The 20,112-nt window shown below is 42.5% G+C and overlaps 1 protein-coding gene across 1 annotated transcript in view; it reads left to right on the top strand.

Annotated features, from left to right (window-relative positions):
• Positions 1 to 342: 342 nt before the first annotated feature.
• Positions 343 to 20,112, top strand: part of MYO16 (myosin XVI) — a 615,829-nt gene continuing 596,059 nt past the window's right edge. Inside the window, exon 1 of the mRNA XM_042930188.1 lies at positions 343 to 401. The gene's annotated coding sequence lies outside the window, so the exon portion shown is untranslated. The remainder of the gene's footprint in view (positions 402 to 20,112) is intronic.

The following is a 20,112-nucleotide window of genomic DNA, read 5'->3' on the forward strand; positions in this document are numbered from 1 at the left end:
CCCGGGCGACCACCCCGGCGGGAGCGGAGGGCGGCGGGAGCCGAGGGGCCGCGGCGGGAGCGGGGCAGGCTGCGCCCCCCCCGCCCCCCCCCCCCCGGGGCCTGGAGCCGAGCCCCGCGGCCGGCGGGGCGCGCGGGGAGGGGCGAGGGCGGCCGCGGGTCCCGGAGGCGGGCTCCGAGTGGCCGCGGCCAGCCTCCCGCCGGCCCGGCTGCGCGCACCGCGCCCGCCCCGAGCGCGCCGCGGCCCTGGGCGCAGGGGCCCCGCGCACCCGCCGCACGCGCACCCGGCGCACACGCGCAGCGCCGCGCCCGGAGCGGATCCCCGCGTTCGCGCCGCGCCCGGAGCTGATCCCGCGTTCGCGCCCCCGGCTGCACGCGTCTCTCGCGGACCTTTCTCGGCAGGTAGGGCGGCGGCGGGGCGGCGGGGCGGCGGGGCTCGGGGCGTGGGGCGCGGTCCCCGCCGCGGGGCGGTTGGCCGAGCAGCCTCGTCCGGGTCTGGAGGCCGGCGGGGCGCAGAAGCACCCCTGCCCGGAGGCGCCGGTGGCGACTCCGGGAGGGCTCGGGGGTGCTCGCGCCGAGGTCGCGGGGTGCCCGGCCCGAGAGCCGGCGTGGAGAGGGGGGCGTGGAGAGGAGGCTGGCGGTCCTTTCCGGGGAAGGGGACGCGGGGAGGTGTGTGACCGCGGAAGCCTCCCAACTCTGGACGTAGCCCAGGAGAGGAGGCGAAACTGGCAGTTTGCAGGGACCTGGAAGCCTGTGGTTGCGGCGGGAGGTGAGGGCAGCGGCGCGGGCACTTAGGGGAGCCCCACTCCTCCCCGGAAGGCAGCAGGGGGCCGTCCTCCTTTTCTCTTTGGGGATGAGAAGGGGCCACTACTTGAGAGAACAAAGATGTAGGGGTGAAGGAGGGCTCCCTGGCCGTCGCCTCTCCCACTGATCCCACTGACCCCTGGCCGTGACCCCCGCCGGACAGCGTCCGCCCCATTGTCTGGGAGGGCCCGGGCCAAGTGGCGGGGCAGCGGTGGTACCCATCCGGGGCTCTTCTCGGCCCCCGCTCCCGCGGGCGCCGCCCACCTTCCCCGGGGCTGGGGAGGACCCACCGGCTGGGTGCAAGTGCTGGGTTTGGCCGGTGCCTTGTACGCCCCCGACAGGTAATGAGGGTGATCTTCATCAAGTTCTCCGGGCGTATCTGTGTCACACTGAAAAGCTGGAGCCACTCGCTGGGCTCAGCTCTCTGGGGAGTGAGCCAATACGTGTAAATTGTGTGTCCATCCTTTGCCACCTGGTAGAATTATTTCGCCCCTGGAGGAGAAGGGGTTGGCTTTTGCTAAGCAGGGCCGAGTAAAACTTAACGGCTCTGAACCGGCGGGAGGAGAGACCTTGAGCAGCAAGGCTGGAGAACAGGCGGTCTCCATCCTGCCCAGCGCAGAAGCTCCCGGGGCGCGCTCTCCTGTTTCAGTCCTGGCTTGCTTTGAAGATCTGGTGAAATGTTTGGGGTCTCTGTTCCGATGAGGGTTAACATGCCTCGCGCAAGTTTGCCCTGGGTTCTTGGGGATGCAGTCCATCCATGCATCTCCTGGTGACTTCCACTTCGAAAGGAGACTAACAACAAGAGACCCCAGAGTCACCGCGGAGCTCCCCAAACCGAAGCCACATGACTGAGGCCAGGGAAAGGGCAGACCTTTTGGGCCATCAGGTTTCCTCTCTAGGGTATCACTGCATAGCTGCCAGAATAAATTACATTTCTTTCTTGGTATTTTAAAAGGCTTTGAAGGTAATTTGGCAACCGTGGGTTAAGGGTCCTCCAGAACAATTTGTCTGTTTGAAGTTGTTTAGTTTATTGAAATTACACAAGCCTGTGTAGTGTAGCTAACAGCTATGGCCCCTTGCCCTGTGTAACCAACCTGTGTGAGCAGAGGAGGTTTATGTGTGATAGACTTTTTGGAAACCAGAATATATGGCATTGCTTTCGCGGTAGTGTTAATACGCCCCCTGTGATATGTTACTTGCTGTAAAAATCATCCAGAGTGTGATATTTACTTACCAAAGGAGAAATAAGTTTAATCAATATGATTTCATCTAGAGGGCATAAAGCTATGTTTCTGTTTATCTGTGTCCTTTGAGAACTGGGGGAATGAAATTTGTTCAGTGCATACTAAAAAAACTAAAGTTTTATTTTGCATGTGAAATAATACTTTAAATACGCCCCGCCCCCCCATCCCCTCTGATCTGAGAATGCTTCAACATACAAGCTCCAGGCCATTAATAGGATCTGTGGATAAGTCAGTACTCCTGCAGATAAAGAAGATTGCCCGGCAAATATGAGCTCACTGCAGATCATGAACGTTCTTGAAGAAAAGAAGCATTTCCTCCCCGTTAAGCAATCAGGAGATAAAACGTGTGGAGTCAAATCATGATATACGCTGCACTTGCGATCCTAATATATATGTGTATGTGTGTACATAACTTGCGGGTCGTGTAATGTATTAAAGCATTTGCCTAAGTGAGAAAATAAATTTCACTGGAACCAGGATGTTTGAAAATGATACTTCTTTATATTTGACCTGTGGTGAGTTGAGCACCTCAAACATGTACCTTCCTTTTTGGGATCTTCTCACCAGGGCACAGGACTCAGAGGACTTAGGTCATTTTTTCAAGGTCAGAGAGCTAGGTCTTGGCAAGGTTACTGGGACTTTGTCTTTCTACCAAACAGCAGTGTCCGGTGATGTTAACATTTCTTCACGTGTCTATTAGCCATCTGGATGTCTTCTTCGGAGAAGTGTCTATTCATGTCTTTTGCCCATTTCTTCACTGGACTGTTTTTTTGGGTGTTGAGCTTGATAAGTTCTTTATAGATTTTGGATACTAACCCTTCATCTGATATGTCGTTGGCAAATATCTTCTCCCATTCTGTCAGTTGCTTTTAGTTTTGCCGATTGTTTCCTTCGCTGTGCAGAAGCTTTTTATCTTGACGAGGTCCTGAGATGGTGCATTTTAATAGCAGTGACTGATCTCTTCTATCCTCACCCTTTTCTCCTGTTGTTCCCTTTTCTCCAAGCCTTCTGGCCATTCCGCTGTTCTGTTCCTTTCTGTCCTAGGAATAACACATCACTCTGGAAGAGTTTTGCAGAGCAAAGGGTGAGGCTGTCAAGGGAACAGGAGACCTTTAAATGAAAATTACTTATTTCATTTAGAAATGCATATGTAATTTACCTTTATGGATTAAAAAAAGGCCAGGTAATAAAAAAAAGATGCCTTTCACACAAGGTGCACTGAGGCAAGGAAGCAGTCATAGGAAGTCAAGCGTCTTTACGTTAGAACTTGAGAAGCAACACCGGGGCCATTTCTAAGTTGTTTTCCCACCTGGGTTCTCTTCCAATCCTCTCAGCCGCCCCTGGAAGGTGAGAGTGGACGTGGTCACTCATTCCACATTCCCAATTTCCTGTCACTGAATTCTGTTCCTTCTCCTTCTGTAGACCCACCCGGGCAAAATTCAGGGCTCTTCCAGAACTTCCCTGTGGTGGGTGATTATCACATTCTGTTCTGTCTCAAGTCTGTTTCCAGCCATGCTCTTGCAATCTCCAGCCTGGGATGGGACCCTCAGTATGGATTCAGGTTATGCTTCTAGAATATCAAACTAATGCATTCACTGATATCAGGCACTTGGACTCACTGGCCTCTTTCTTGAAGCAGCGACTTTCTTTTTTCAGGGAAATATGCTGATGAGTTTTAGCCTATGAAAAGTGATACAAATTCATTAACATTTTTGTTGTGATATTTCCTGAGAATGGGCAGTCACTCAAGTACACAGGCACTTGACCTAGGAAAGAAGGTCGCACATCTCCAGGGACTAAGTATGTGCTGCCTGGGCTGCCTGATCTAGGTCCCCCGGAGGAGCCTGGTAAGAGTGGGTTTCCTGAACCCACGAGAATCTGGGTGGGACCCAGGACCATCCCTTCAGCCAGCCCTGAGTGATTTCCGTGAGCACTGCATTTTAGAAGCTCTGTGCAGAGGGCGCTCGGGAGTTCACATTTTGCCAGCTCCCACCAGCTAGAATTACCTGGCTTTCCCAACACAGATAGTAGTCTGCACAGATAACTTGGTTATTCTCCCGTTTGATTACAGTAACTGGGAAGACCTGACAGTATATCAGGAGGGTCTCAGGAAGTTTCGCTTCACATTATCCGCCTGTAACTAAACGTGCGCATAGACAAAGGGTTGCCGTTTTCTAATAGATGGTAAATTTCAAGTGGCACCGTCACATCAAGCTGATTTGTATTCTCTGCTGGATTGCAATTCTTTCTGTGTGATTGTGTTAACAAGAACGATTTTAAATGACCCGGTCATTATAATTCCTGCAGTGCACTTGTGTCCCTGGATATGGAGGAAGCCGGGATAGAGTTGTCTAGACCACCCCCTTCATTAGGGTTGCTCAGCCCCTTGCAGTGCGGCTTCCTCTCAGACCCTGCTAGAGAGACGGTCCTCTGCCCTCATCCTTGCTGCTGAACAGCGTGGACAGCAGACCTCTCACCCCTTAGCAGCTCCTGGCTCCTTTGTCTCCTTCCGTGGCCTTTCTTCCCTTGAATCTCCTCCAGCTGGCTCTCCCCATGGGCCCTGTTTCTCCTCTCCTCCCTGTCACGTTCTCCGCTTGCATGTGGCCCAGCCCCAGCTCCAGACCTGCACCTCCATGGCTTCCTCTTTGGGTGCTTTAAGGCCCAAATCTGCCTGCAGGGCCCCTTACCTGGAGGCCCCATGCCTGCCTGTCTGACTTCAAGCAGAGTTCGGAATGTCTCTTCCTCTCTCCAGGTCACCTCCCTTATTCCCGCCCCTCTCTCCCCTGCCCCAGCATCGGAAGCCGCCTCTGCAGCACTCTTCACCCACCCTTCCCACCCCCTCTACCCCTGCTTCCTGCTTCTCTTGGTCCCCAGGTCCTCAAGGTTGATCTTGCAAACACTGCTGAGAGGAGCCTTCTTTGTTCTGACCTTTACCGGCTATGCTTGGTCAAGTCTTCATCTCCTTGTGGGGCTGAGGGCTGAGTTCCTAATTCACTTGCTGGGCTAGGCTGTGCCCTCAGATCTGATCACAAATGCCAGAGTGATTTATCTGAAATGCCAATCTGGCCAGGAGGCCTGTGACTGAAAAGGCTTCAGTGATTTCCCATTACCCACGGCACCGAGCCCGTGCCGCTCTGCACACAGCCTGTGTGGCTTCTGACCCCGTCCCGTCCACCCTCTGGCCTCCCCACGGTCCCGACTCACGTCTGCTACCTTGGACGGCACGGAGTTGCCTGTCGGCCCCCACCCAGAATTCAGCAGTTCCGAATGCGCAGACTTTATTCATTCTGTGTGCCGCGAACCTGCTTCTCACTCTGTCCAGCTGGGGTCAGATCCAGAGCATCTTCCCAGAACACCCACACCCCACAGATGTCCCTTCCGACTCCACGCACGGCTTGTGCCTGTCCTTAGTGCTGCCTGCTGTGTTTGAATGTCTGACTTCCGCTCTCCATCCTTGAGTGTCTCTGTGTTCGCGTGTGGCTTGGTAGCTGTTATATGAATGCATAGAATCCCTGCAAAAGGCAGGTGACTCAGAGCCCTGGAAATGCCTTTTGGAGACTCCAGCACTGACCGCTGTGTGTGTTTCATCCACGTGGAGTCCGTCTCACTTCACCGTGCCTCTCCTCTCTGCCACCAGCCCAGACCCTACCCCACGGATCCCTCCCACTGTGTCCTTCTCCCTCCAGTGAAAATCATCCCCTTATGTTACAGATAAGGAAAAGAAACCTAGAGAGACGACGGAGTAATGTATTCAGAATCACACCTGCTAGTTCAGGATAGATCAGGACTTGCATAAAGGTCTGGTTATTAATTCTGTGCTCTTATCACTAGGCAAAAATCTGGCTCTTTCTGTTTAAGAGAAAAACATTTTTTTGTTTTTGGCTTCTTTGACAAGTGCCCCACGGAAAACCGTCAGCAGCCAGTGGCAACACAATGGAGGCTGGGGGCAGGAGTGACCTGTGACTTCTTTGTGTTGTGTTGTAGCCTGGAAGCTACACGTGGTGTTTACATTTTTAAAGGACAGGAGAAGCCACGCAGCACAGCATAGCACGGCAGAGCATGTGTGACCCACCGGGACCCCGTGGTCCTCGTAGCCTCAAATACTTGCTATCTTGCCCCTTCCGGAAGATGTCTGCTGAGTCGATGAGGAGAAACGGTGGGGCCTGAAGGTCACGTTCAGTGTAATTTACGTGGAACCTGAGTTTGGTAAATAATCATCATCCCCCTAAAAAAAGACATGTAAAAAATAAGTTGTAGCTTATTTTTAAGTTGTAATTCAGTTGTAGCTGAATTTTAAGAGGAAAAAACATGAAGGCAGAGCCCGTATTTCATTCAAATGCTTGATACCTTATATTCATTTCTTAAGTTTTTTTATGCTTCTCCTTTACCCACACGCGATTCCTATGATAGACGGCATCACTATTAAAGTAATGTAAGTAAAGTAAGTCAGTTGTGTCCCTCAAAATTGCGGAGGACGTTTTTGGTTACAAAAAATAACGTTTGGAGGTAGGTATAAAGGTGAGTTTGATGTTCAAATTCTCATAAGCTAAATTGAATTACACATAAAAATGGGCATTTGAGTATATTCCTTTTCTACAACTGAAGTGTTGAATGCCTTCTTTTGTACTATTACTAGAATTAGTGTTTTAAAAATGAACTTGGTGGGTTACAGCCGCTAGCATGTGGGACTGTATGCCTTTAATGAACACATTTGAAATATTAAATAATTCCTTTAAGAATGATAAAGTCTTCTCTGGGTGTACTCATTTTCTTTTTAATTTAGATTCTTGGTTATAAGCAGTTCAGTTGTACGTGGTTCGAGAGTCCCTGGGTAGAAATCATTCCATGAGCTCTCAAATCTTCTTTTAAAAAGTCTATTAATATGCCTTTTATCTTTATGATTTGGGACAGTGAGTCATTAACTTTACATTCATTTCAGTGATTTAAAACTAAATGCAAGAGCAAGACAAAAGAACTTTGGCATAAGAAACAGAGGAATTTAGTAGAATGGAATACTGTGAAAGGCATTTTATATAGGTTTGAGCTTACTGCGTTCATTTTCTAGTGTGTAGAAAGGAGCAAGTCACCGTTTTCTGGAGTGGAATGAAGCATGCTATTTGCTGAAGCTACACACGCGTGAGAATTCACATAAGGATGATGAGTAGAATTTTCCTAATGTAGGTGATAAAAGGGGCATTGGGGCAAGAAATTACAGTGCAGCGTAAGTGTGCGACACGGCGAGTGTGCAGGACAGCATAGGTGTGCCATACGGTGAGTAGGCAGGACAGTATAAGTGTGCGACACGGTGAGCACGCAGTGCGGCGTAGGTGTGCGACATGGTGAGTGTGCGGTGCAGTGTAAGTGAGCAGTACGGTGAGTGTGCGGCACGCTGAGTGTGCGATCCAGCGTACATGTGAAATGAAGCGTGAATGCTCAGTGCACTGTAAATGGTCAGCGAGGAGGTGAACTTGAAGTGGACAGCGGATGATGAAATTCCAGGTCTGCTTCTCACTTCTCCGGCACCACAAATATGGGGAAAAACCTTTCTAGACCTCTTCTGTGACACGGAGTCCACAGAGTGGCCGCCTTCCGGGGTCAAATGTGGGGTTCAGGGAGATAAACCTGCTTGGACCCACTTAGCTTGGGACTTGTCACTGCACAGGAGCTCTTTGAAGGTCAGGTCGTGTTATCCTGCCTGGAGGAGACGTCGGTGTGCTAGGACTTCCGCTGAAGTGTTGTTCTGCGCACGTCTGGGTTCCTTGAACAAGTTGGGGTGCTAATTAAGAAGCTCTTCCTGAGCGGCAAGACCCGGGGAGGAAGTGCTGTGAGGGATCTGAGCCTGCTCGTTGGTGACAGAAACTTGGTGAAACCATTGGAAGAAAATGATCACACCGTCCCGTGCTACGTTGAGATAGTCTGGTGCATAGTGGACCCAAGGGCAGGGGGGTTTGAGATGCTGGGAGGAAAGAGCCCCGGGGACAGAGACCGGAAGATCAGGTGGGGCGTAGATGGCGTGGGGGACACAAAGCAGCCTCGCGGCTCTGCAGTCACACTGTCATTACGGGGAAGCCAAAGAAGTCGCGTAGAAACGGCACATCGCTAAGGCCCGCCCATGAGGTGACATTTGGTGAGCACGTGCCGACGAGGTGGAGAAGGAGCAAATGTCCACCCAAATCGACAAAGAGTAATGTGAACCCACATGAAGAATGTCAGGGCTGACTCTCATCACCAGTGCAGGTTTGAAAAAAAATGCTGGAGATCATAAAACAGGCTTATTTTCGCAGTGTGTAGGGCAAGAAGGCCAAGGCCATGGTCGCCTCTGCTAGGGACTGATGATGTAAAAAGTAAAGGTCACGTAAAGATGGGTCTCCTCATTGTAATTTTGGTCCCCATCTTCTTCATCAAAGACAATGAGCTTACACGAGGAAAACAAACCAGAATCTTGGGTGAAAGCCCAGGATAGGTGAGGAAATTAAAACAAAAATTTATGTATGTATTTCTTTTATTGAAGATTTGTTTTTAATTTGAGAGAGAGAGACAGCATGAGCAGGGGAGGTGCAGAGAGAGAGGGAGATAAAGAATCAGAAGCCGGCTCCAGGTTCTGAGCTATCAGCACAGAGCCCGATGCAGGGCTCGAACCCACGAACTGTGAGATCATGACCTGAGCTGAAGTTGGACGCTTAACTGACTGGCCACCCAGGGACCCCTATGTATTTCTTTTAAATAAACTCAGGTGAGGCTCAGGTGAGTCACATGCCAGGTTACTGAAAGGACATCAGGTGTGATTGGGGTGCTCTTGGCAATCCTGGAACATGATGGAGAATGACAGAGACCCCAGAGAACTGGGCAGATCCGATGTCCCAAGCTTCATAAAGTATCCTAGAGACTATAAATTGGTATAGAGGTTCCAATCCCAAATAATACATTATATGTATTAGGTACACACCCTCATCACAGATAATTTTTAAGCCATTAGAGAAACACAAGGAACCAGAATAGTTCACAATAGTAAGTCATTACAAACTAACCTGACTGCTTAGTTGAAAAGCGAATTACAATTAATCCGCATTTAGCCCATGTATAAAATTAGGTGAATTAATTTCTAAGGTTTCTATTTATAAGAATTTATGGTAGAGTTTAGTTTGATTTTTTTTTTTTTTTGTTATCAGCTTTTTTTTTTTTCTCATAGTGGCAAAACACACCTAACAGAAAGTTTACCATCACAATCATTTTTAAGCATACAGGTCTCTAGTTTTTCCCTTTGCACAACTGAAATCTTATACTCCTTGAATGACAATTTCCAGTTTCCCTCCCCTGCCGGCAACCCCTGCAGCCACACCCCACTTTCCATCTCAGAGTTTTGCTGCTTTAGATTCCTCATATAAACAGAAGCATGCTGTATTTTTTCATCTTTTTGTTTTGCCTTTTTCACTTAGCGTAGTGTCCTTTTTGTAGCGTATGACGGGACTTGGTTTTTTTTCCCCAACGCTGAATAATATTCCATTGTGTGTATGCACTGTCTTTTCCTTATCTAATCATCCATCAACGGACAGTTCGCTTTCTTTCTCCTTTTAGCAACTGTGAATAATGCTGAGATGAATATGGGTGTACAAATATCCCTTTGACATCCCGTTTTCGGTTCTTTTTTGACATATATCTCAAAGTGGGATTACTAAATTGTCTGATAATCCTATTTTAAATTTTTTTCCAGCTTTATGGAGATGTAATTGACATAACTGTGTAAATGTAAGGTGCCCAAGGAAGGGACTCTATACAAGTATATATTGCAAAATGATTACCGCAGTATAGTTAACACATCCATCACCCTACATAGTTACAGTTTTGCATGTGCCTGTGTGGTGAGCACTTTAAATATCCACCTCTTGCTTATATATTACAGTTTATACTTATTACTTACATATAACATAACATGGTTAATCATAGTCGCCATGCTGTATGTTACATCACAGAACTTATTCACTTTACAATTTTTAAAAATGTTTTAATGTTTAATGTTTTGAGAGAGAGAGAGAGAGAGAGAGAGAGCCAGGGAGGGGCAGAGTGGAAGGGAGACACAGAATCTGAAGCAGGCTCCAAGCTGTCAGCACAGAGCCTGACATGGGGCTCGAACCCACGAACCATGAGATCATGACCTGAGCCGATGTCAGCCGTTTAACAGATTGAGCTACCCAGGCATCCCAGAACTTATTCATTTTATAATTGGAAGTTGACCTTTGCCCACCACTAGTCATCTCCCTACTTCCCAGCTCCCACTGCCCACCCCGACCACCCCCATTTGTTCTCTGTTTCTACAAGATTGTTTTAAAATTTTGTTTTAACATATGTGAGACCATATGGTATTTGTCTTCCTCTGTCTGACTTGTTTCACTTAGCCTAAAGACCTCAAGATTCATCCATTTGTCATATACATGCCATATATACATATACATGACATATACATGTCATATACATCCATATGTGTGTGTGTGTGTGTGTGTATATATATATATATATATATATATATATATATATATATAATGGAATATTATTATAATGGAATATGATTTTTTTTGAGAATCTCCATACTATCATCCATAATGGCTGCACCATTTTACATTCCTACCAACAGTTCATAAGGGTTCCAATTTCTCCACATCCTTGCCAAAGCCTGTTAGTTTTTGTTTTCTTGATAGTGGCCATCATAACTCAGGTGAAGTGATATCTCGTTGTGGTTTTGATTTGTGTTAGTGATGTTGAGCATCCTTCTATATACTTGTTGGTCATATATCATCTTTGGAAATGATCTTTGCTCATTTTAAATAATATAGTTTTTCTTGTTGAGTTGTAGGAGATTTTTAAATATTTTGGATGTTAACCCCTTACCATATATAGGTTTTGCAAATATTTTCTCTTATTCTCTAGATTGCCTTTTCACCCTGATGATTGCTTCCTTTGCTGTGCAGGCATTTTAAAGTTTGCTTTAGTCTCATTTGTTTATTTTTGCTTTCTGGTGTCTGTGTTTTTGGTGGAATAGGCAAGATACCACTGCTCAATTCAGTGCCATGAAGCTGATCTCCTATATTTTCTTCTGGGAGCTTTATAGTTTCAAGGCTTATGCTTAGGTCTTCAGTCTATTTTGAGTTGGTTTTTGTATGTGGTATAAAGTAAGGATCCAACTTCATTCTTTTGTATGTGGGCATTCAGTTTTCCCAGCATCTTTGCTTAAGAGACTACCCTTCCCCTCTTAGGTAATCTTGGCACCCTCACTGAAGATCATTTGGCCACATACAGGAGGATTTATTCCTGTGCTCTGTATTCTGTTCCATTGGTCTACACATCTGTCTTTGGGCCATACTATACTGTTTTGATCATTACAGCTTTGTGATATGTTCTGAAATCAGAAAGCATGAAACTTCTAGTTTGTCCTTTGTCAGGATTGTTTTCACTATATGGGGTCCTTTGGCATTACGTAAATTTTAGGATAGACTTTTTTATTTGTGCAAAAAATGCCATTGAGATTTCAATAGAGATTGAATTACATCTATAGATCACTTTGGGAAGTATGGGCATTTTATAATACTAAGTCTTCCAATCCATCAACGTGGGTTGTCTTTCTATTTATTTGTGTCTTTTTATTTTATTTTATTTTATTTTATTTTATTTTATTTTACTTTATTTTTAATTTTTTAAAAATTTTATTTAATTTTGAGAGAGAGAGAGAGAGAAAGAGAGCGAGCATGAGTGGGGGAGGAACAGAGTGAGAGGGAAACACAGAATCCAAAGCAGGCTCCAGGCTCTGAGCTGGCAGCACAAAGCCTGACACGGGGCTTGAACCCACAAACTGTGAGATCTTGACCTGAGCTGAAGTCAGATGCCCAATCGACTGAGCCGCCTAGGCGCCCCTATTTATGTCTTTTTAAAAATTTTCAACAATATTTTGTAGTTTCCGGGGTACAAATCTTTTCACTCCCTTGGTAACGTTTATTCCTGAGTATTTTATTCTTTTTGATGCTATTGTAAATGGGATCGTTTTCTTAATTTTCTTTTAAAACTGTTCACTCAAAAAAATTTGTCATTCCTGGTATACAGAAACACAACTGATTTTTGTGTGTTGATTTTGCATCCTGAAAATTCACTGTATTTGCTTATTCTAATAGTTATTTAGGTGGAGTTTTTAGGATTTTCTACATATAAGGGCATGTTGTCTATGAACAGAGATAATTTTACTTCTTCCTTTCCAGTTTGGATGATTTTGATTTCTTTTTCTTGTCTAATTGCTTTGGCTAGGACTTCCAGTATGTTGTTGAATAAGAGTGGTAAGAATGGGTATCCTTTCCTTCTTCCTGGTCTTACAGGAAAAGCTTTCAGTTTTTCACCATTGAGTAAGATGTTAGCCATGGGCTTTTCATATATGGCTTTTAAAAAATATTATGATAATTTCCTCCTATTTCTACCTTGTTGAACATTTTTATTATGGAAGGATATTGTGTTGAGTTTTGTCAGATGCTTTTTCTGTGTCATTTGAGATGGTCATGTAAATTTTGCCCTTTGTTCTATTAAATTTGTTTTTTTTTAATGTTTATTTATTTTTGAGAGAGAGAGAGAGAGAGAGAGAGAGAGACAGAGACAGAGCACGAGGAGGGGAGGGGCAGAGAGAGAGACAGAAACACAGAATCTGAAGCAGTCTCCAGGCTCTAAGGTGTCAGCCAGATCCCGATGTGGGGCTCAAACTCATGGACCATGAGATCATGACCTGAGCTGAAGTTGGATGCTTAATGGACTGAGCTACCCAGGTGTCACTGCCCTTTGTTCTATTAATGGGATGTATTGTATTAATAGATTTTAAAATACTGAAATATTCCTGCTTCTCAGGAGTAAATCCCACTTGGTCATGGTATATATTGATTTTAATGTGCTTTGAATTTAGTTTGCTACTATTTTGTTGAGGATTTTTCATCAATATTTACCATGGATATTGGTCTGTAGTGTTCTTTTCATGTAGTATCTTTGCCTTAGTATCAGGTTAATACTAGCATCATAAAATGAGATTGGAAGTGTTTCTTCTTCAACTTTTTGGAAGAATTTGAGAAGGATTAGCGTTAATTCTTCTTTAAATGTTTGGTAGAATTCTCCAGTGATGCCATCTGGTTCTGGGCTTTTCTTTGTTGGGAGGTTATGATTACTAATTAGATCTCCTTACTGGGTATAGTTCAGCTCAGATTTTTTGATGTATTTTTGGTATATTTTGGTGTATTTGGTATATTTGAGGAATGTATCCATTTCTACTAGGTTATCCAATGTTGGCATACAGTTGTTCATACTGGTCTCTTATAAATCTTTTTCTTTCTTTGGCCTCAGTTGTCATATATCTTCTTCATTTCTGACTTATTTGAGTCATTTTTCTCTTAGTCTAGCTAAGGATTTCTCAGTTTTGTCTATCTTTTCAAAGCTCCCCTCTTAGTTTCATTCACTGTATTTTTTTCTATTCTCCATTTTATCTATTTCTGTTCTAATCTTTATTATTTCCTTCTTTCTAATTTTGGGCTCACTTTCTTTTCTAGTTCCTTCATGTGTAAAGTTAGGTTATTAATTTCAGGTCTTTCTTCTTTTTGAATGTCAGTGTTTACTGCTCTAAACTTTCTTCTTGCTACTGATTTACTGTGTCTCATAGGTTTGCTATGTTGTGTTCTCATTTTTACTTGTCTCAAGATATTTTCTAATTTCCTTTGTGATGTTTTCTTAGACTCATTGTTTTTTAGGAGTGTGTTTTTTCCACATACCTACGAATGTTCCACTTTATTCTCCTGTTCCCGATATTTAGTTTCTTTCTGTTGTGGTAAAAAAAAAAATACCTGGTATGATCGCATACCAGTATTCTTAATTGTTTTTCAATATTCTTAAATTTTTACATCTTGTTTTGTGGCTAATATGTCCTAATACATCATCTACCCTGGAGAATGTCTGCGTACACTTGGAGAACAGTGTGTATGTTGTCGTTGTTGGGTAGAGTGTTCCGTGTATGTCTGCTAGGATGAATTGGTCAGCCGTGTTCAAGTCCTCTCTTCATTTATTGATCTTCTGTGTGGCTGTTCTCGTCATTATTGAAAATGGGCTATATTAGTCAGGGTTAAGGAAAGAAAAGGAAATTTTTTTGTCAGGAATTGGATCATGTGATTTTAGTAGCTGAGAAGTCCCATGGTATGCTTTCTGTGAACCAAAGGCCTAGGAAAGAAAGCTTATGATGTAATTCATTCTGAGTCCTGTAGCCTGAGAAGCAGGAGAACTATGGTATCAATCCTACTCCAAGGGCAGAAGATGAAGTGAAATGTTCCAGCTCAGTGAGGCATGGATAAAGGGACAGATTCCTCCTCCTTCTGCCTTTTGTTTTCTTCAGGACCTCAATGGATTGGATGATGCCCAACCACACTGGGTAGGGCAATCTACTTTCTGAGTTCACCAGTTAAAATTCTCATCTTATCTGGAAACACTTTGATAGACACAACCGGAAACCATGTTTAATCTGGGAAGCCCATGGCCCACCCAAATGAACACAGAATGAACCATCACATGAGCTTTTGAAATCTCCTGCCACTGTTGTATTACGATCTATTTCTGCTTTAAATTATGGCAGTTTTTTCAAGTACTTGGGCTCTGACATGAGGTGTATACATATTTATAATTGTTATGTATTTCTGGTGAATTGACCCTTTTGTCATCATATAATGTCTTCGTCTTTTTTGGCAGTGTTTGACTTCACATGCATTTTATCTGCTATAAATATATCTATTTCTTCTCTCTTTTGGTGACTCTTTAGGTGGAATATGTTTTCCTATGTTTTCACCTTCAGCCTGTGTGTGCCATTACATCTAAAGTAAGTCTCCTTTTGGGGTGCCTGGGTGGCTCAGTCAGTTGAGTGTCCGACTTTGACTCAGGTCATGATTTCGCGGTTTAGGAGTTCAGCCCCGGGTTTGGCTCTGTGCTGACAGCTTGGAGCCTGGAACCTGCTTCAGATTCTGTGTCTCCCTCTCTCTCTGTTCCTCCCCTGCTCATGCTCTGTCTGTCTCTCTCAAAGATAAAGATTTAAAAAATAAAAAAAAAAAGGGAGTCTTTTTTTTTACTTCCATTCAACTACTTTATGTTTTTTGTTTGGAAAGTTTAAACCATTTACATATAAAGTAATTATTGACAGGGAAGGACTTACTAATGACATTTTGTTCATTGTTTCCTGTTTATCTTATAGTTGTTTTGTTCTTTTTTTCCCCTTCTCGCTGCCTTCCTTTACGTTTTGTCAATCTTTTGTAGTGACATACTTAGCTTCCTTATTTTCTTTTGTAGATCTTCTGTTGTTGTTTTTCTTTGTGGTTTCCATGGGGATTACATAAAATGTCTTATAGTTATATAAGAAAGAACCAATCAGAGATGAAGAACATAATAAATGAAATTAAAAATATACTTGATGGAATAAATAGGAGGCTGTAAGAAACAGAGGAACAAATTAATGAACTAGAAATCAGAATAATGGAAAGTAATCAAGCTGAACAAATGAGAAGAAAAAGAATTATGCAAAATGAGAATAGACTTAGGGAACTCCATGACTTCATCAAGTATAATCACATTTGCATTATAGGGATCCCAGAAGGAGGAGAGAGAGCAAATGGGGCAGACAATTTAGTTGAATAAATAGTAGCTGAAAACTTCCTTAACCCAGGGAATGAAATAGATATCCAGATCCAGAAGGCACAGAGATCTCCTAAAAATCAACCTAAGGAGGGGGTGCCTGGGTGACTCAGTCGGTTAAATGCCTGACTGTTCATTTCAGCTCAGATCATGATCTCACAGTCATGAGATTGAGCCCCTTGTCGGGCTCCACATTGGGCATGGAGCCTGCTTAAGATTCTCTCTCTCCCTCTCCCTCTACCCCTCCACTACTTGCATGTGCACTCTCTCGAAAAAATGAAACAGAACAAAAATCAACCCAAGGGGGTTCCCATAAAGACACATAGTAATCAAAATGGTAAACAAAGTAGTGATAAATAAAAAAAAAATTAAAAGCAGCAAGAGAAAAGAAGGCAGTTACATACCAGGGAAATCCCCATAAGGCTATTAGTGGAATTTTCAGCAGAAACTGTGCAGGACAGAAGGCAGTGGCATGATATATTCAAGGTGTAAAGGGAAACATCTACAGCCAAGAATACTCTATTTAGCTGTCATTCAGAATAGAAGGGGAGATAAGGGACACCTGACTGGTTTAGTTGGTAAAGAATATGACTCTTGATTTTGGGGTTGTGAGTTTGAGCCCCACATTGAGTGTAACAATGACTTAAAAATAAAGTATTAAAAAAAAAGAGATAAGTTTCCCAGACAAACAAAAACTAAAGGAGTTCATGACCACTAAACCAGCCCTATAAGAAATATTAAAGGGGACTCTGAGTGGAAAGAAAAGACTATAAGTGAGAGTATGAAAAGTAGAAGACACAAAAACAGTTTAAATAAGTATTTCTATAAAAAATAGTTAAGGGATTCACAAGATAAAAGGATATAAAGTATGACACCATATATCTAAAATGTTGGGGAGGGAGGAGTAAAGAATGTGTTTGAACTTAAGTGACTATCAACTTAATATAGACAGCTATAGAAGATGTCATACACAATCCTAATGGTAAAAAAAAAAAGCCACTAATCAAAAATCAAAAGCCACTAACATACAAAGAATAAAAAGGAATCCAAGTATATCACTAAAGAAAACCAGCAAACCGTGAGAGACAGTAAGAGAAGAAAGGATCAGAGAAAAACTATAAAAACAACCACAAAGCAAGTAAGAAAATGGCAATACCTATCTATCAGTAGTTACTTTGAGGGTAAATGCACTAAGTGCTCCAATAAAAGACATGGGGTGACAGAGTGGATAAAAAAAATAAGACCTATCCGTATGCTGCCTACAAGAGACTAATTTAAGACCTAAACACATCTCTACATTGAAAGTGATGGAATGAAGAAACATTTATCATGCAAAGGGATATATCAAAAGAAGTAGCAATACTTAGGTAAAATAGACTTTAAAACAAAGACTATACAAGAGACAGAGAGGGATGCCATATAATAATAAATGGGACAATCCAACAAGAAATAACAATTGTAAATATTTTTGTATCCAACATTGGAACACCCAAATACATAAAACAATAACAGACATAAAGGAACTGAATTGATAGTAATACAACAATGGTAGGAGACTTTAACAAATCAAGTACGTCAATGGAAAGATCATCCAAACAGAAAATCAACAAGGAAACAATGGCTTTGAATGACACCCTGGGCCAGATGGATTTAGCAGATATATTCAGGACATTCCATCCTAAAACAGCAGAGTACACATTTTTTTCAAGTGCACATGGAACTTTCTCCAGGATAAATCACATATTAAGCCACAAAACAAGCCTCAAGAAATTAAAAAAGATTGAAGTCATATGTATCTTTTCTGACCACAATTCTAGGAGACTAAGAATCAACAACAACAACAACAAAATCTGGAGGGAAAACAAATGCTTGGGCATTAAATAGCATGCTACTAAAGAATGAATGGGTCAACCAAGAAATCAAATAAAAAAGAACATGGAAGCAAACAAATATGAAAACACAACTGTCTAAAACTGTTGTGATGCAGCAAAAGCAGTTCTGAGAGGAAAGTTTATAGCAACACAAGTCTCCCTCAAGAAGAAAGAAAAATCTCAAATAAACAACTGAGTGTTCCCCCTAAGGGAGCTAGAAAAGCAAACAGAAGCCAACACTAGCAGAAGGAAGTGAACAATAAAGATTACAGCAGAAATAAATGACATAGAAGCTAAAAAACCAATAGAATAGATCGGTGAAACCAGGGCCTGTTTCTTTGAAAAGATCAACAAAATTGATAAATCTCTCTAGGCAGACTCATAAAAAGCAGGAAAGACTTAAAAAATCACAAATGAAAGAGGAAAAATAACAAAAGAGCACCATGAAATACAATTTTAAGAGAATATTTTGAAAAACTCTATGCCAACAAATTAGACAGCCCAGAAGAAATGGATAAATTCCTGCAAATGTATAACCTACCAAAACTGAAGCAGGAAGAAATTGAACATTTGAACAGATTGATTACCAGCAGAGGAGATTGAATCAGTAATCAAGAAACTCCCAACAAACAAAAGTCCAGGACCCAAAGGCTTCACAGGTGAATTCTACCAAACATTTTAAGAAGAGTTAATACCTATTCTTCTCAAACTATTCCAATAAGTGTAAGAGGAAGGAAAAATTCCCAATTTATTTTATGAGGCCAGTATCATCCTGATACCAAACTAAATAAAGACACCACACACACACACACACACACACACACACACACACACACACACAGAAAACTACAGAACAACATCCCTAATGGACATAGATAAAAAAATCCTCAACAGAATACCAGCAAGTCAAATCCAACAATACATTGAAAAAAAAAAACCAAAAAACAAAAACCAAAAAAAAAAAACACCCACCATGATCAAGTGGGATTTATTCCTGGGATGCAGGAGTCATTCAATGTTTGCAAATCAGTCAATGTGATGCATGACATCAACAACAGAAAGGATAAAAAGCATATGATCATTGAAATAGATGCAGAAAAAGCATTTGGCAAAGTACATTAATTCATAATAAAAGCCTCAACAAAGTAGGTTCAGAGGGAACATACCTCAACATAATAAAGGCTGTTTGTGGAAAACCCACGCCAACATCATACTCAATGGGGGAAAAACTGAAAGGTTTCTAAGATCAGGAACAAGATCAGGATGTCCACTCTCATCACTCTTATTTAACATAGAACTGGAAGTCCTACCCACAGCAGTCAGACAAACAGAAATAAAAGGCATTCAAATTGGTAAGGAAGAAGTAATATTTTCACATGACATGGATACTATATATAGAAAACCTGAAAGAGTCCACCAAAAAAGTACTAGAACTGATACATAAATTCAGTAAAGTTACAGAACACAAAATCAATGTGCAGATATCTGTTGCATTTCTACACTCTAATAAGGAAGCTGCAGAAAGAGAAATTAAGAAAATGATCTCATTTACAATTGCACTGGAAATAATACGCTACCTAAGAATAAACCTAGCCAAAGAGGATAAAGACCTATACTAGGAAAACTATTAAACATTGATCAAAGAAGTTGAAGAGGGCACAAAGAAAATGGAAAGACAGGCCATTCTCATGGATTGGAAGAAAAATTTGTTCACGTCTATACTATCAAAGCGATCTAAAAAGTTAATGCCATCCCTATCAAAATATTGACAGCATTTTCTACAGAACTATAACAAAAAATCCTAAAGTTTATATGGAACCACAAAAAACCCTGCATAAGCAAAGCAATCTTGAGAAAGAAAAGCAAAGCTGGAGGTATCACAATTCTAGACATCAAGTTATATTACAAAACTGTAGTTGAAACAGTAGATAGTGGCACAAAAATAGACACACAGATCAATGGAACGTAACAGAAAACCTAGAAACAAACCCATAATTAAATGGTGAATTAATCTTTGACAAAGCAGGAAAGACTAATGGGAAAAAGACTGTCTCTTCAACAAATGGTATTGGAAAAACTGGTCAGCTACATGCAAAACAATGAAATTGGACGACTTTCTTAAACCATACACAAAAATAAACTCAAAATGGATGAAAGACCTAAATGTGAGACCTGAAACCATAAAAATCCTAGAAGAGAGCACAAGCGGTAATTTCTCTGACACCGGCCATAGCTACATCTGTCTAGACATGTCTCCTGAGACAAGGGAAATGAGAGCAAAATAAACTATTGGGACTACAGCAAACTAAAAAAGTTTTGCACTGTGAAGGGAACAATCAATAAAACTAAAAGGCAACATATGGAATGGGAGAAGACATTTGCAAGTTATGTTATCTGATAAAGGATTAGTACTCAAAATGTATAAAGAACTTTTACAGCTCAGTACTCAGAAAACAAATAGTCCAATTAAAAATGGGCAGAAGACATGAACAGACATTTCTCCAATGAAGATATAGA

This window comes from Panthera leo, chromosome A1, assembly GCF_018350215.1.
Source record: "Panthera leo isolate Ple1 chromosome A1, P.leo_Ple1_pat1.1, whole genome shotgun sequence".
In the NCBI taxonomy this organism is placed as follows: domain Eukaryota; kingdom Metazoa; phylum Chordata; class Mammalia; order Carnivora; family Felidae; genus Panthera; species Panthera leo.